Genomic DNA, 15,686 nt, shown 5'->3' with positions numbered 1-15,686 from the left:
TCATAAAAGAAGTGAGGTCACAGGACAAATTGCTGCTCCTAGCATTGGAGAGACATGCAGATCCAGAGAATCACTATCTACTGAAGCAGAAACGCTTGAGTAGAAACCTCCAACAGGAACCAGTGCTGGGGCTGGAAAACCTGAACTATAATTGATGAATTGCTGGAGGCTCAGTGTGGACCCGTCTGTGAGATAAAAACTCCAGGGGGACCCAGCCTTAGGGGGTCCCGACATTGTTGTGAGTTTTGCCTCCAGAGGCTTGACCAGGTTCTCACAGTGAAGGTCGGAGAAAAATCCACTCATGCTTCCTGTAGGGGGAGAGGGAAAGTGGCTGTTTTGAAAAATGCCAGAGCATTCTATTCTTCTTAACAAGGCCTGCCCTCAAGAGAAACTACTTTGCCAGAGCCGAACCTATTGGGTTTTTGTCAGAGCCTAACTAGCCCAGGGGAAGGGAAACACCCAACTCTAGCTCCCTGCAGTCCCTCCTAAGCCCCCCACCCCCACTTAAGGGGGCTGGGACTGAGAGGCACTTGTGAAGTTCACAGCCAAGGAGCACAGCCTCACAGAAAGCCTGAGACCTAATCACAGGACCACAGAACACCTCCCCTACCCCTACACCTCACCACCACATCACCAAAGGTCTCTTTACTGCCGTTCCTTCTACCCAGTAGTATATCATGTCCAGCTTTCAACAAAAAATTACAAGGCACACTGAAAGGCAAAAGGCAGTTTGAAGAGACAAAGCAAGCATCAGAACCACACTCATACATTGCAGGGGTGTTGAAATTAGCAGATATTGAATTTAAAACAGTTATGATTAACATGATAAGGGCTCTAATGGAAAAAAGTAGACAACGTGCAAGACAAATGGATCATGTAAGCAGAGAGATGGAAATTCTAAGAAAGAATCAAAAAGAAATGCTAGAAATCAAGAACACTGTAATAAAAATAAAGAATGCCTTTGATAGGCTCACTAGTAGACTGGACAGGGCTGAGGAAGGAACCTCTGAGAGTGATGCTAGAGACTTCCAAAACTGAAAGGCAAAGAGAAAAAAGACAGAAAAACAGAACAGAAGATCCAAGAACTGTGGGACAACTACAAAAAGGTATAACATCCAAGTAATGGGAATACCAAGAAGAGAAGCGAGAAAGGAACAGAAGAAATATTCAAAGCAATGATTGTAATAGGGGTGGGGCGGGCGCACGCGGCCCTTAGCACAGGCCGTTGGGGATTGGCTGTTAGCCGTCCTGCTCCCACCAATGGGCAACATTGCGGTGGGCCCCTCCCCCTCCCCTTCCTCTGTATAAAAGGAGCCCGAATTCTGACTGGGGGAAGATGGTTCTTTGAGACACTCGTCTGCCATCTTCTGGGCCTGCTGCCTTTCTGAATAAAGTCATCATTCCTGGCTCCAACTCATCCCCCAATATATTGGCCTGTCGGGCAGCGAGCAGAGTGAACCTGGACTTGGTACCATAATGTCTGAGAATTTCCCTAAATTAATGACAGCTACCAAATAGCAGATACAGGAAGCTTAGAGAACAGACAGGATAACGGCGGGGGTGGGAGGGTGGGGGTTATTAGGCATATAATATTCCAACTGAACAAAATCAAAGATAAAAATCTTAAAAAGAGCCAGAGGGAAAAAATGCCTACCCTCTAGAGGAGCAAAGATAAAAATTACATCCACCTTTTCCTCAGAAACCATGATGCAAGCAAGAAGAGCATGGAGTGAAATATTTGAAGTGTTGAGAGAAAAAAATGAATGCCAACCTAGGATTCTGTATTCTAAGAAGTTATCCTGCAAAAGTGAAGAATACTTTTTCTTTTTTTTCTTTTTTTGGCCACACCGCATGGCTTGTGGTACCTTACTTCCCCGACCAAGGATCAAACCCGGGTCCTCAACAGTGAGAGCTCGTTGTCCTAACCACTGGACCACCAGGGAATTACCAAAAATACTTTCTAAGGCAAACAAAATATTGAGAGAATGTGTTGCCAGCAATCTTGCTTTGAAATGTTAAAAGAAGTTTCTACAGAGGGAAGGTGTTGGTTCAAAACCAACAACCTGGAGCTTCCCAGGTGGAATCTGAAAGGGGCCCCCGGACACAGAGGGCGAGGAGAGACGGAAGGAGGAGGCAGACACTCCAGCCTGGTAGGTGGTAGGTTTAACAAACACGGGAACTTGGTACTAAGGCTGTGGCCCCAGAACCATACCCCGGCCCCTCCCTCCAGGTAAACTGGCAGAAAACCACAACTAACCATATCCTCTATCTGTGTTTAGAGCGCAGGAACAAGAGTCCATCCACAGGAAAACTGCGACAAGCTGGTTCATCTTCACAAGCGGGACAAAGCCGCCCTGCAGCTCATTACCATCTTATTATAATACTAGGATCTCAGCCATCCGCACCAGAATGGCTCGACCCCGCTTCCCACCCAGTTGCCAACAACCATACAAGGGCAGAAAGGAGGTGGCAGCCCAGTTCCAGGAAGAATCCTGCCTATTCCCAGAAAACCAATGCAGATGCCTCCCCCTCATTAACCTTGCCCTTAAGATCTTGCCTGAATCATCCCCTTGGGCGAGAAGTTGATTTGCGAACTAAGTTCCTGCTTCTCCATCCTCTGGTCATTGAATAAAGGTTGCCTTGCTTCCATCTCAGCTTTGGTTTCGGTTTTGGCTGCACGAACTTGAATGGAAAAAGAACCTTCCCCTCTGAGGCTAGCTAGGGCTCAAGTAAGGGTCCACGCGACCTAACTCGGTAAGAAAGTTATCTTGAGGCTTGTCTGAGGCTTGTCTTGGGCACCGCAAGAGAAGTCCATCTTCACACCTGCCCGCCAGAATCTTAAAGTTTATATAGAAGCCTGAACAGAGTCCTGTCACACATACTGTCCAGATGGTCTCAGCAACAGATCACTCTCAAAGCTACATCCTTGAAAATGGCTCCCACTGTGGGAACGGTGGGCAGAGCGTACATGCCAAGGACAGGGGTGGGGTGAAGAGCCTCCCATTTCCCTGGTCCTGTTCACACATCATCCAGTGGTCACATCCTCTGGATGACCTCCTCCAACAGAAGGAAATCGATATGGGTCAGAAACTCAGATCCACATAAAGAAAGGAAGAGCGTTAGAGAAGTAATACATGCAGGTAAATAAAAACTTTTACTTTTCTTATTCCTAACTGATTTCACAGAAAATAGTTTGTTACAAATAACAATAGCAACAATGTACTTGATTATGTATGTTTATTATACATACAGTATAAGCATATACAATTGTATATATAAGCATATACACTTCCATATGCTTCTGTATGAGTGAGATAAATGACAGCAGTAATATAAGGTACAAGCAAGGGACAGGAGGAAGGAATTAGGAATATTTTGTTTTTATAAGGTACATGCACTACCTGCGAAGCAGTATAGTGTTACTTGAAAGTAGACTTTCATTATCTGTAAATGTACATTGAATTCTATCCAGGGCAACCACTAAAAAAAAAAAAAAAAAAAAAAAAAAACGGAAGAAATATAATTGATATGCTAAGAAAGGAGAGAAAATGGAATCATATAAAATGCTCAATTAAAACCACAAATAACAGAAAAAGAGTGGAAGACGAAAATAGGAATAAAGAACAAGGGCAAGGAATAGAAGATAGGAACAAATATGGTAGATATTAACCCAGCTATATCAATAATCACTTTAAATGTCAATGGTGTAAACACACCAATTAAAAGATAGACTTTGACAGAGTGATCAAGAAACAAGACTTAAGGGAATTCTCTGGAGGTTCAGTGGTTAAGACTCCGCGCTTCCACTGCCAGGGGCCAGGTTCCATTCCTGGTCAGGGAGCTAAGATCCCACAATCCGCGTAGTATGGCCAAAATAAAAAAGATTTAACTATATGTTGTCTACAAGAAACCCACTTTAAATATAAAGACACATGTGAATTAAGATTAAGGGATGAGTAGACAAAGCACAGAGAATTTTTAAGGCAGTGAAACTAATCTGCATGACAGGTGTGCAGTAGACGCATGTCTTTACACATTTGTCCAAACCCATAGAATATACAACACCAAGAGTAAACCCTAAGGTAAACTAGACTTTGGGTTACAGTGATGTGTCAGTGTAAATTGTTGACTGTAACAAATGTACCACTCTGGTGGGGGATGTTGATAATAGGGGAGGCTATGCATGTTGAGGGGGCAGAGGATATGTGGAAACGCTGTGAACTTTCCACCCCACTGTGGAGTGGAAATGGGAAAAACTTTTTACTGAATAATCTTAATATCTTTCTGCACTCTCCAAATTTACTGTAATGAGTGTGTGTAAACAAAGATAAAATATGCTAAAATTCTACCACCTCCCTTTTCCTAACATTTGTATGTGGAAAAATCAGTGACCCATCTGGCTTCTCCAAGTCTTGAGTTGTTTGATGAGTAACACGCTCCTCTTCTTTGGCACTGATTGAACTAGTTCTGCAATAAAAACATTGAGAAAACGGACTATGACCCTCCCAGGTTGGCATCTTCCTCTGGTCTGTGCTCCTAGGCCTCCCACCCTGTAACCAGAAGGATAATGATAAGTGTGACTTCAGGGCACTCTTATGCATGATGAAAAGCTTATTGAATTGGAAGGTGATGTTCTCCAAGTGTTTGCCACAGAGTCAGTAACAAATCATTAATATTTCATGGCTTTTCTGTTCATGTGTGAGGACAACTCCAACTGGTCTTCCTGAGGCATAAGAAGGCAAAGGCTGCTGGGGACTGCAGCATCTCCTCGGAAACTGCTGAGCTCAAAGTGGGACTTCACTCCACATATACAGGTCATCATAGACTCTGAGACATGGGTCAGACACCAAGATGTATATTTAGCCAGGAAGCATGTTTCCATGGCAATCTTAAACTCCTGTGTCTGCCTTTCTTCCTCCATCCGGTGTATTAAGTCCACATTCAGCCCCTGTGGGCTTTGCCCATCTGCTATGCAGCTGAGGCCTCAGCTTCTTTATGGGCTGCTGATAATCTTGGAAAGCTAGGGCAAAACCCAGACAATAATGTTCACAGTACTTATTTTGTGATTGCTTGACATTCTTTTAAGAGTCTGTTTTCAATTCAGAGACATTGAGAGAGATTTCACAAGGCAGGTCATTGTAACATTATTTGCAACAGCAAAACACTGGAAATCATCTTAATGTCCAACAAGAGGGGACTTGCCTAGATAGCTATTTCTTCAGCTAAGTACAAGATGAGGAAGTCAACTTGCATACAAAGTCCATGCTGTATGCAAAATAAGCACTAGAATCACATGCATTTAGCTGCATTTGCTTAAGTTGAATGCATTTATAACATAATCACACTGTACTCATAAAACTAAAAAAAAGACTATATTAAAAACTTATTATCCAAAAAAAGGTATTGAAGGAAACAGAATAACTTCACTCTCCAAGAAAAAGAAAGAACCTTATTATTCAGGGGGCTTATGTAATCCCTTTTTAATTCCCCTCCTCAAAATTTTCCTGCCATTTGCCAACTATGATAATAATTAAATATAAATTAAATAAATCACTATCCTGGTCTGCAGAATGTGCATAACCAGACAGAGTAAATGTTCACTGAATACTATTTTCCAGTCAGGCTGGATTGTCAGAGACTGATGGAATTGGCCAGCCTGGCTAGAATGGGACTGGTCACATGGTGAATGCAGAGTACATGGAAATATTGTCAGACCACAGAATTCCAGAGAGGGACAACACAATGCAGAGAGGACCTGATCCAAACCCCTATTTAACAGGTGCAGAAGCTGAAGGTCAGGGAAGCCATACACTAACCCAATTCACAAGCTAGCCCAGAGGGGTGAGGACAAGAATCCAGGTCTCCTAATTGTCCATTCTAAGTGCATTCTGATGCTTTCTTTTTTTCAGAGTAGGAAACAGAGAAACAGAGAAGGTGGATGATTTGAAAGTGCAGCGTTGAGAAACATACACAGAGCATACAAGAAACCTAGCACACAGTGGAACTCAATAAACGTTTGTTGAATGCAGTTCATGCTATTGTTTCAGATTTCAATTTTTTTAAACTTCAACTTTTTTTTTTTTTTTTGGCCACCCTGCACAGCATGTGGGATGTGGGATCTTAGTTCCCCAACCAAGGATCGAACCTGCAACCCCTGCATTGGAAGCACAGTCTTAACCACTGGACCACCAGAGAAGTCCCAGATTTCAATTTTTTGAGCCAATATAATATGTGCTCATTGTAAAATAAATAAATAAATACTAAAGTGTACAAAGATAAAAATTAAAACTCAATCCCCTCTATCCCACATCTAGAGGTAACCACTTAACCATTACTGACAGTTTGAAGACTATCCTTCCAGATATTTTCATATATATATAATTTTTAAACAAAAGTTGATTCATAATTTTTTAAAATATTTATTTATTTATTTTGGCTGCGCCAGGTCTTAGTTGCAGCATGCGGGATCTTCGTTGCAGCGTTAGGACTTTTTCTTAGTTGCAGCATGCGGACTTCTTCTTAGTTGCGGCATGCATGAGGGATCTAGTTCCCTGACCGGGGATCGAACCCGGGGCCCCTGCAATGGGAGCGTGGAGTCTTACACACTGGACTACCAGGGAAGTCCCTGATTCATAATGCATTGACCTCTACATCTTTTTTTAATTTACTAATATATGAAAGACGTTTTTCTGCATCTGTACACATGGATTGCTTTATTTGTTATAATGTCTGAATAATATTTGTCCATCCATCTCTCTCGCACTACTACTCTCCCTTGACCAGGTGAGAAAATTAAAAAGAGAATTGTCGGAGTGGACATTTTATAAATGGTGCTGGGAAATTTGGACAGTCATCTGGAAAAATACAAAATTAGATCCATTCTTCACACCTTATGCAAGAATAAATTCCAAATGGGTCAGAGGTTTAAATATAAAGTATGAAAACATGCAGAAGAAAACGTGTGTGAATGTATCTAATCTGAGACTGGGGAAATCTTCCCTAATCATGACACAGAATCCAGAAACAGTAAGGCAAGAATGGATCAATTTGACTACATAATTTTTTTTCTTAATGGTCACACAAAAGAAAAAAAAAAGGAAAGGGAAAGGGAAACCATAGATTTAAAAAGACACTTAAGGGCTTCCCTGGTGGCGCAGTCCACCTGCCGATGCAGGGACACGGGTTCGTGCCCCGGTCCGGGAAGATCCCACATGCCGCGGAGCAGCTGGGCCCGTGAGCCATGGCCGCTGAGCCTGCGCGTCCGGAGCCCGTGCTCTGCAACGGGAGAGGCCACAACAGTAAGAGGCCCGCGTACCGCAAAAAAAAAAAAGAAAGAAAGAAAGAAAGAAAGCCTTGGCAGAAACCTCATCAATCAAGCAATGAGGGCTTACCAGTAAGTTCCGTGACACTGAGAATCAGATTGAGAATTATTCGTCAAAGAAGCCACTGTCAGTTCCTCACATTTAATATTCAGATTCACTATTTTCCTGTGCATGCCGTAGTTTAATGATCAGGGACAAAGAGTGACCTGAAGAACCCAGCATGTATTTTCTGTTTACTTGTCACAGATGCTAACCTGTCCTCAAGGTCTCCACAAAGCCATCCACCCAGTGGGGAGCTTGATCTTCACAGAATCTGCACTACCTCAGGGCCCTGCTGACTAGTCAAGAAACTTAGGGAAATGCTATTGAGTGAAAAAACCATGGAGGGGCAGGTGCAGAGCGGGCACAGACGTGCTCCCTGATGAGTCCCCAGGGTCTAAAATGGTCAGCTAGGGGACTTCCCTGGTGGCCCAGTGGTTAAGACTCCACGCTTCTGCTACAAGGGGCATGGGTTCTACCCCTGGTCGGGGAACTAAGATCCCACATGCCATGCAGCATGGCCAAACATTTTAAAAATAATAAAATAAAATAAAATGGTTGGCCAGGTATCATGTCTCTGCTTTGAAAAAATATTAGAGGAGCCAACAAATTTAATTTAATTTAATTTAAAATTTGATGACCAGAGCCTTTAAAAAGCATTTCCCTGTAGAGTCTCCATTTGATCCCACAAACTTGAAGGCAGATACTGTTTTCCCCATGTTCTAAATGAAGTGACTGAGGCTCTGTCCAGGGTGATGAAGCAGTGAAGGAGGCAGCTGGGGTCTGAGCCCAGCTAAATGTCTCTGAAACCCCTCCTGTTACTGCCCTGGGCTCAAGTACATCCAATGCCCATCCTGAGCTCCAGCTATATGCCAGGCACTGTTCTGGGTGCTCAGAGAAATGGAGACAGGACATAGTCCCTGAGAGATGGGACAAATAAACAGGCATGTCAAATCCTCCACAGTGGTTGTCAGCAGGGCACTCTACCATGGGGCAAGGCAGTGACACCAAAGCTGGGGCCTGAGAGATGACCAGAAATTGATCAGACAAAGGGAGTGTTCCATGAAGGCTTTGAGCCCAAAACCTCAACCTGAGCAGTCTCCAATCTGACAGCCAAATAATATTCCCCTCCTATTTAGTGCTCCTGGGATTCATCTACTTCGCATTTTCACACTGCTGGGCAAATATTTTTTAAAGAACCATTTTTTCTAGGAAAAAAAAAATATAATACACACATAGTATGTGTATGTATATATGTATATGTGTGTGAATGTGTATTTACATAAATATTCATATATATGTGTCTATAGACATGTAGAAATAGAGATATAGATCTAGATACAGATAAACTACATACGGAAGGACAAAAAAGCCATTAAATTCATTGAGTACTATTTTTCTATGTGGAACTTTAGCTAGTTTTTTCAGTTATTCAGTTATTTAAGAAACACTTAAAAAGTATTTAATGAGCATCTATATATGTCAAGCATTGTGCTAGACAGTGAGGATACAGCAACAAATAAGAACCTGTTCTCATGGTACTTACATTCTACTGGGGGAAGCAGATACAAGTAAACCTAAATAAGCAAGATACTTACAAATTACAATAAGTACTAGAAAGTAAATAAAGGGATGAGAAAGAGGAAAACATCGGGGGCCACCTTAGGTAGAATGTCAGAGTAGACTTCTCTGAGGAGGTGATGTCTGAACTGAGACCTCGCAATTTCAAGAGCACTCCAGGTGGATGGGACAAGGATAAGGGTCTAAAGGCAGAAAAGAGCTCGATGTGTTAATGCTCTGGTCTTCAACCTTGGCTGCCCCTTTGATTATCCTGGAGAACTTTCTAAAACTACAGATGCCCACACTTCACTCAAGTGCTAGGTATTTTTTAAGTGCTCCAGCTGATTTTAAAGTGCAATTAGATTGAGTATTACTGTGGTAAAGGATCAGAAAGGAAGCCAGTGTGACTGATGCACAGTGAATAATGGGAATTGAGGTTGGATAAATACACAGATGTAAGTCTGTGCAGGACTTTGTATGCCTTGGGAAGGAATGTGAATTTTATTCTAGGTGTGAGGGGAAACTATAGGAGCATTTTTCAGGGGCATGTCATTAAGTGATTCACATTTCTATAAGATCACCCTGATTACAGAGTGGAGGAGAATGGAGAGTAGACAGTAGGGGCAAGAGTGGAAGAAGGACCAATGTAGAGACCATCACAGTTGTTTGGATGAGAAGTGATGGTGGCTTAGATTGGGGAGGGGGCAGTAGAGATGGGAAGAAGTGGATGGGCTTAGGTTAACTACCTGGAGTTAGTTCAGACTTCACAGGTTTAAGGCACGGTCCTCTACGAGGCTCCTTTCACTTCAGACACCAGCCACAAGCTCCAGGGTTCTCAGGCCACCTGCACTTCTAACCAACTGGCTGCCTATTTGAGGGTTCCATTACACTTCAGGTTCAATAATTTGCTAGAACAACTCACAGAACTCAGGAAAATATTATCCTTAACAATTTTATTATATAGGTTACAAATTAAGACCAGCCAAATGAAGAGACACATAAGGTGAGGTCTGGGAGAATCCCAAACGTGAAGTTTCCATGTCCTCAGGACGTGTCACCCTCCTGGCACATCAATGTGTATCACAAATCAGGAAGCTCACCCAAGCCCTAGGGCCCAGAATTTTTACTGTGTTTTCATTATATACGCATGATCAATTGAATCACTGGCCACAGAACAGAATTTAATCTCCAGCTCCCCCACCCCCAGAGGTTGAGCTGATATCAAATGGCTCAAGGCTCCAACCCTCAAATCACATGGCTGGCCTTCCTGGCATGGACAGCTCCTGTCCTGAGTCATCTCATTAGCATAAACTCAGGTGTGGTCTAAGGGACCCACCATGATTAACAAAGACATTCCTATCACGTGGGAGATTGCAAGGGTAGAGAGTCCCTCCCAGGAATGGAGACAAAGACCAGATAGTTCTTCATCACTGCTCTGGGGCCACTTACTGAGCTAGAGGAGCATAGGCCTGGTGAAGGTCATGGTCTGGAATCAGGAGTGTGGTTTTGCATGTGTGAAGTTTAGATTTCCTATTAGACAGTCATATGGAGATGTCAAGTAGGTAGTTCAATGGATGAGAATGGCCTCAGGGGTGAGATCTGGGCTGTGGATATAAGTTTTACAGTCATCAGTACATTAATGGTACTTGAAACCAGCAGACAGGGTGAAATCACTTAGCAAGTTGGCATTAATAGAGAAGATGGTCCAGGTCTAAGCCCCAAAGCAAACCAGTTTAGAGTTATTGCCACCTACAACTCTCCTTTTCCTGCTGTCTCACCTTTATTTGCTCAGACAGCAAAAAATGAAAGTTTATCCCAATTGAGACAAGTCCCATCTTTTATACAGTACATACAACCTCTTCAAAAGTCACGTGTCAGGGGCCTCCCTGGTGGCGCAGGTGGTTGGGAGTCCGCCTGCCGATGCAGGGGATGCGGGTTCGTGCCCCGGTCTGGGAGGATCCCGTGTGCCGCGGAGCGGCTGGGCCCGTGGGCCATGGCCGCTGGGCCTGCGCGTCCGGAGCCTGTGCTCCGCGGCGGGGGAGGCCACAGCGGTGAGAGGCCCGCATACCGCAAAAAAAAAAAAAAAAAAAAAAAAGTCACGTGTCACACAGGAGCAAGGCTAGATGATTTCCACAGCACTGGGCTCAAGCAGGTGAGGTCTATTCTAAAACAGACAGTAAAATAAAATGAAAAGCAGTAATCCAGAATATTTGAAATAACATTTGGGGATAAACCATGACATGTTCCTTTCACCAAGGTGAAAGTATGAAAGGATAAAAAAAAAAGATGAGTTTGTAATTTCAACAAAAAATGAGTTTATAATTTCTTTTTATTGATAATATTCACTTTCCATGCAATAACTGGGACTAAAATGATTACACTGTTTGAACTTTTTTTCAAAAAAGAAAAAGTTGCTTATTCCTTATTGAAAAGGAATTTCAAAGTTGAATTGATTTTTTCAACTTTTAAAAGTTAACATAAAACTACTGGAAATCCAACAGATGAATTACCCTTGAGAGCAGTGCCAACTTAGGACCAGGATTATCAGGGTGATAATAAGATCTTCATCCAAAACCATCCCAAGGGTGGTAATAATAATTAATAATGAAAAGAGCAGTCAACATTCATAGAGTTCTTATTATATGCCAACCCTGAGGTAAGTATTTCACGGACATGATTTTATTCAATAATATTTTTAATACGTATTGAATGCATGCATTTAATTTTTATTTAATAATGTTTGTTAAACAATAACCCTAAGAAATAGGAATTGTTACTCTCCCATTTTACAAGTGAAGAAGCTGAGGCTTAAAGAGACAGAGTAACTTGCTTCTCTACAAGCCACAGTTGTTTAACCAAGGTAACAAGGCCACAATTAGTAAGCCCCAAAGCCAAGATACTAACCTAGTTCTGTCTGAAGATGAAGCTATAAGAGGTCCAAGAGTTAAAGGAGAGAGAGAGAGAGAGCCACTGATGCCCTTAACCATGTCTTGGCTGTATGACTGTCTCACTGATGTGTGTTTTTTCTGATAGAAGTGATTTAGTACCATGTGCAGATGCTGGCAATGCCAAGATACCGAAATGTCTAGACCTCAAAACATCAGATTATCTATAAAAACTATTATGCATTCATCATGTATTATTTGTTGTTATATAAATACATCATAAATACAAATAGATAGTATTTACTTATAAATGAATGATTTCTTTATCATTGCTATAGTAATAAAAACTATCATGCATTAAGTGCCTTCTATGCCTCAGGGTCTTTACAAATATTTTTATTTAATCTTCATAGCACTCAGCATGATAGATCTGATAATACCCTACAGAGAGCCAGAAGATTTAAAATTTGTCCAAGGTCACACAGTGACAGGGCTGAGATGTCTGGGTGCACATTCTCTCCCACATAAAGAACTAAGGGTAGCAGTCCCGTAGCTCCAGGCATTGTTCAGAAGTATCTGTTTATCACTGATGTCAGTCTCTGCCATCTGCATTCCCACTTAGCTGCAGGTAATAAAGATCTCCCACCTATTTTATTAAACTGAATATATTAACATTATTTGAACAGCCATTACCGCTCAGTGCTCTGATACAGAGATAGCCTCAGTGATTATTGACATGCATAGAGTTCTTTGCCTCCATGCTAAACCAAGTCACCCTGACATGCTTTTGTATATTTAATTTTTTGAAACTCATGTGTCTGTTTTTATCATTTTTCTGCTTCCTACCTCACTGTTAGGTTGTAAGCTGCCACACACATCTTGCTGATGTTCTTCCGCCTGCTTCTAGAGCAGAACTACCGACATTTTGTGCCTCATAATTCTTTGTTTGGGTAGGGGCTGTCTTGTGTATTTTAGTATATTTTTCAGCATCCCTGGCCTCTATCTTCTAATGCCAATAACATCTCTCCTTTCCTCCCAGTCATGACAATCAAAAATCTCTCCAGGGCCTTCCTGGTGGCGCAGTGGTTGAGAGTCCGCCTGCCGATGCAGGGGATGCGGGTTCGTGCCCCAGTCTGGGAGGATCCCATATGCCGCGGAGCGGCTGGGCCCGTGAGCCATGGCCGCTGGGCCTGCGCATCCGGAGCCTGTGCTCCGCAACGGGAGAGGCCACAACAGTGAGAGGCCCACATACCGCAAAAAGAAAAAAAAAAAAAAAAAACTCTCCAAATTATACAAACAGCTCATAAAACTCAATATCAAAAAAGAAAAAAAGCAGTCCAATCAAAAACTGAACACGAGTTGTTTCTATGTCTTGGCATCAAAAAACAATTGGCTTAAGAAGATGTGGTACATATATACAAAGGAATATTACTCAGCCATAAAAGAGAATGAAATAATGCCATCTGCAGCAATATGGATGGACCTAGAGACTGTCATACAGAGTGCAGTAAGTCAGAAAGAGAATAACAAATATTGTATATTAACACATACATGTGGAATCTGAAAAAATTGGTATAGACGATCTTAGTTACAATCAGAAATAGAACCACAGATGTAGAGAACAAATGTATGGATACCAAGCAGGAAAGGGGAGTGGAATGAATTGGAAGATTGGGATTGACATATATATATTATTGATACTACGTATAAAATAGATAACTAATGAGAACCTCCTGTATAGCACAGGGAGCTCTATTCAGTGCTCTACGGTGACCTAACTGGGAAGGAAATTCAAAAAAGAGGGGATATATGTATACATATAGCTGATTCACTTTGCTGAACAGTGGAAACTAACACAACATTGTAAAGCAACTATACTCCAATAAAAATTTTTTAAAAGATGTGGTATATACAATGGAATACTCAGCCATAAAATAGAATGAAATATCATTTGCAACAACGTGGATGGACCTAGAGAATATTATTCTCAATGAAGTAAGTCAGACAGAGAAAGACAAATACTATATGATATCACTTATATGTGGAATCTAAAGAATAATATAAATAAATCTATATACAAAACAGAAACAGACTCGCAGACATAGAAAACAAACTTATGGTTACGAAAAGGGAAAGGAAGGGGGGAGGATAAATTAGGAGTGTGGTATTAACAGGTACAAACTACTATACATAAAATAGATACGTAACAAGAAATTATTGTATAGCACAGGGAATTATATTCAATATCTTATAATAAACTATGAAGGAATATAACCTGAAAAAAAAACTGAATCTCTATGCTGTACACCTGAACTAACGCAATATTGTAAATCAACTATACTTCAATTTAAATAAATGTCTCCAGACATTGTCAAATGTCACCTGGTGGAGGGAGAGGCAAAATCACCCCCTTAAGAACCACTTTTTAGGCGTGTACATACACACACACACACACACACACACACCCATACCTCTAATGTGTTTCACAATGCTGTTTGAAGGAGGAAACAGACAGCCAGGCTTTCTAGACAAAAACACAAAGTTAAATTAGATAAACTCAAGTAGTATTGTGAGGAAACCACTCTGAGTACAATGTGTGAACTTTAGCGCATGAAGCCTGTAACATGTTTTTTGCTCAGAGGCCTGTTTTATTTTATATATATTTTATATTTCCAGCGTATCCTTCTGAAGAGCTGAGGTCCTCAGATAAGTGACCATATAAAAGAAAATTTACTACGTATGCCACTATGGTGATCACCCATGCTTCTATCATATTACTTGAATAGTTAGTCTGCAAAGCAAATAATTATCTCTAAATCTCCACTTCTCCTACAACTGAAAAATCCTATAACGTTTCCATTGTCCCTGAATCAATACTTGTTAATTAAAAAAAAAAAACTAGTTAAAATGTTACTGTCAAATTTATTATTCCTTCTCATGTATTAGCCCACCCACTCATAAGAACTACCTGATATAATACTTCACTGATGCTTCTTTGCACAGATATTTCTACCTGTTCAAATTCTGACTCTCAGGTAGACTCGCTCTGAGAAAGTCTGTGAGGCAAACAGCATGACGGTCTCCATCATTTTGAAACTTGCTGCCGATGTGCATTTTCCCCTGCTGACAGCAGCATTCCAAAAGAATCAATTTCTTTCTCATAAGAACTTGGTCATTTTTTTCCTGCTCTTCAGATGTCATCTTGTCAAAAAATGAAACCACTGGGAGTCATTTCTATATGCCGTTCTTTGCACTATTTAGCTGTCTGGGGTTATTGACTGGAAAATAAATCCTTATCCATGGTAATGATGGAATGGCTGGGTCATAAGATGCCCGGGTTTTTGACTTTAAGATATGATACCATTTTGTTCTCCAAATGGCTGAACCCATTAGAAATTCCAGTAACAGCGTTTTAGAGGTGTAGCTACTTCTTACACAAAGGGGTGTTTAGTTTTACTAATAACCTTTAGAAGTACACATTACACTTGACATTCTTTGCAATCCATGGAAGATTTTTACCCATCCAAAGAATTTGCTGACAGATACATGTGCTTCCACATGCTCTCTGACCACTCTGCTCAGGGGATATCACATCTGCCAATCAGTGGCTTGCATAAGTTCAAGACCGGAGTTCCAGTACGACTGATCTGAATCTCGACCTCCGCCCTGAGTTAACTCCAAATGACCTGTCTTTTTTGCCATTCATTGCTAGTTGGAAAATGACTGATGAGATTAAATACTTGATTTTTCCAGAATCCAGAATCATGTATCTGAGTCGTGAGTATACCTGTGGTAGAAAATTGGGTGACCATGAAAGATGTGTGATCCCCCTCTGGAGTGCAGAGTTTTTGTGGGGAAGTGTCTGTCCAGGAAGCACTAC

The sequence above is a fragment of the Mesoplodon densirostris genome, chromosome 4, assembly GCF_025265405.1.
Source record: "Mesoplodon densirostris isolate mMesDen1 chromosome 4, mMesDen1 primary haplotype, whole genome shotgun sequence".
Lineage (NCBI taxonomy): Eukaryota > Metazoa > Chordata > Mammalia > Artiodactyla > Ziphiidae > Mesoplodon > Mesoplodon densirostris.
This window is presented reverse-complemented; position numbering follows the sequence as displayed.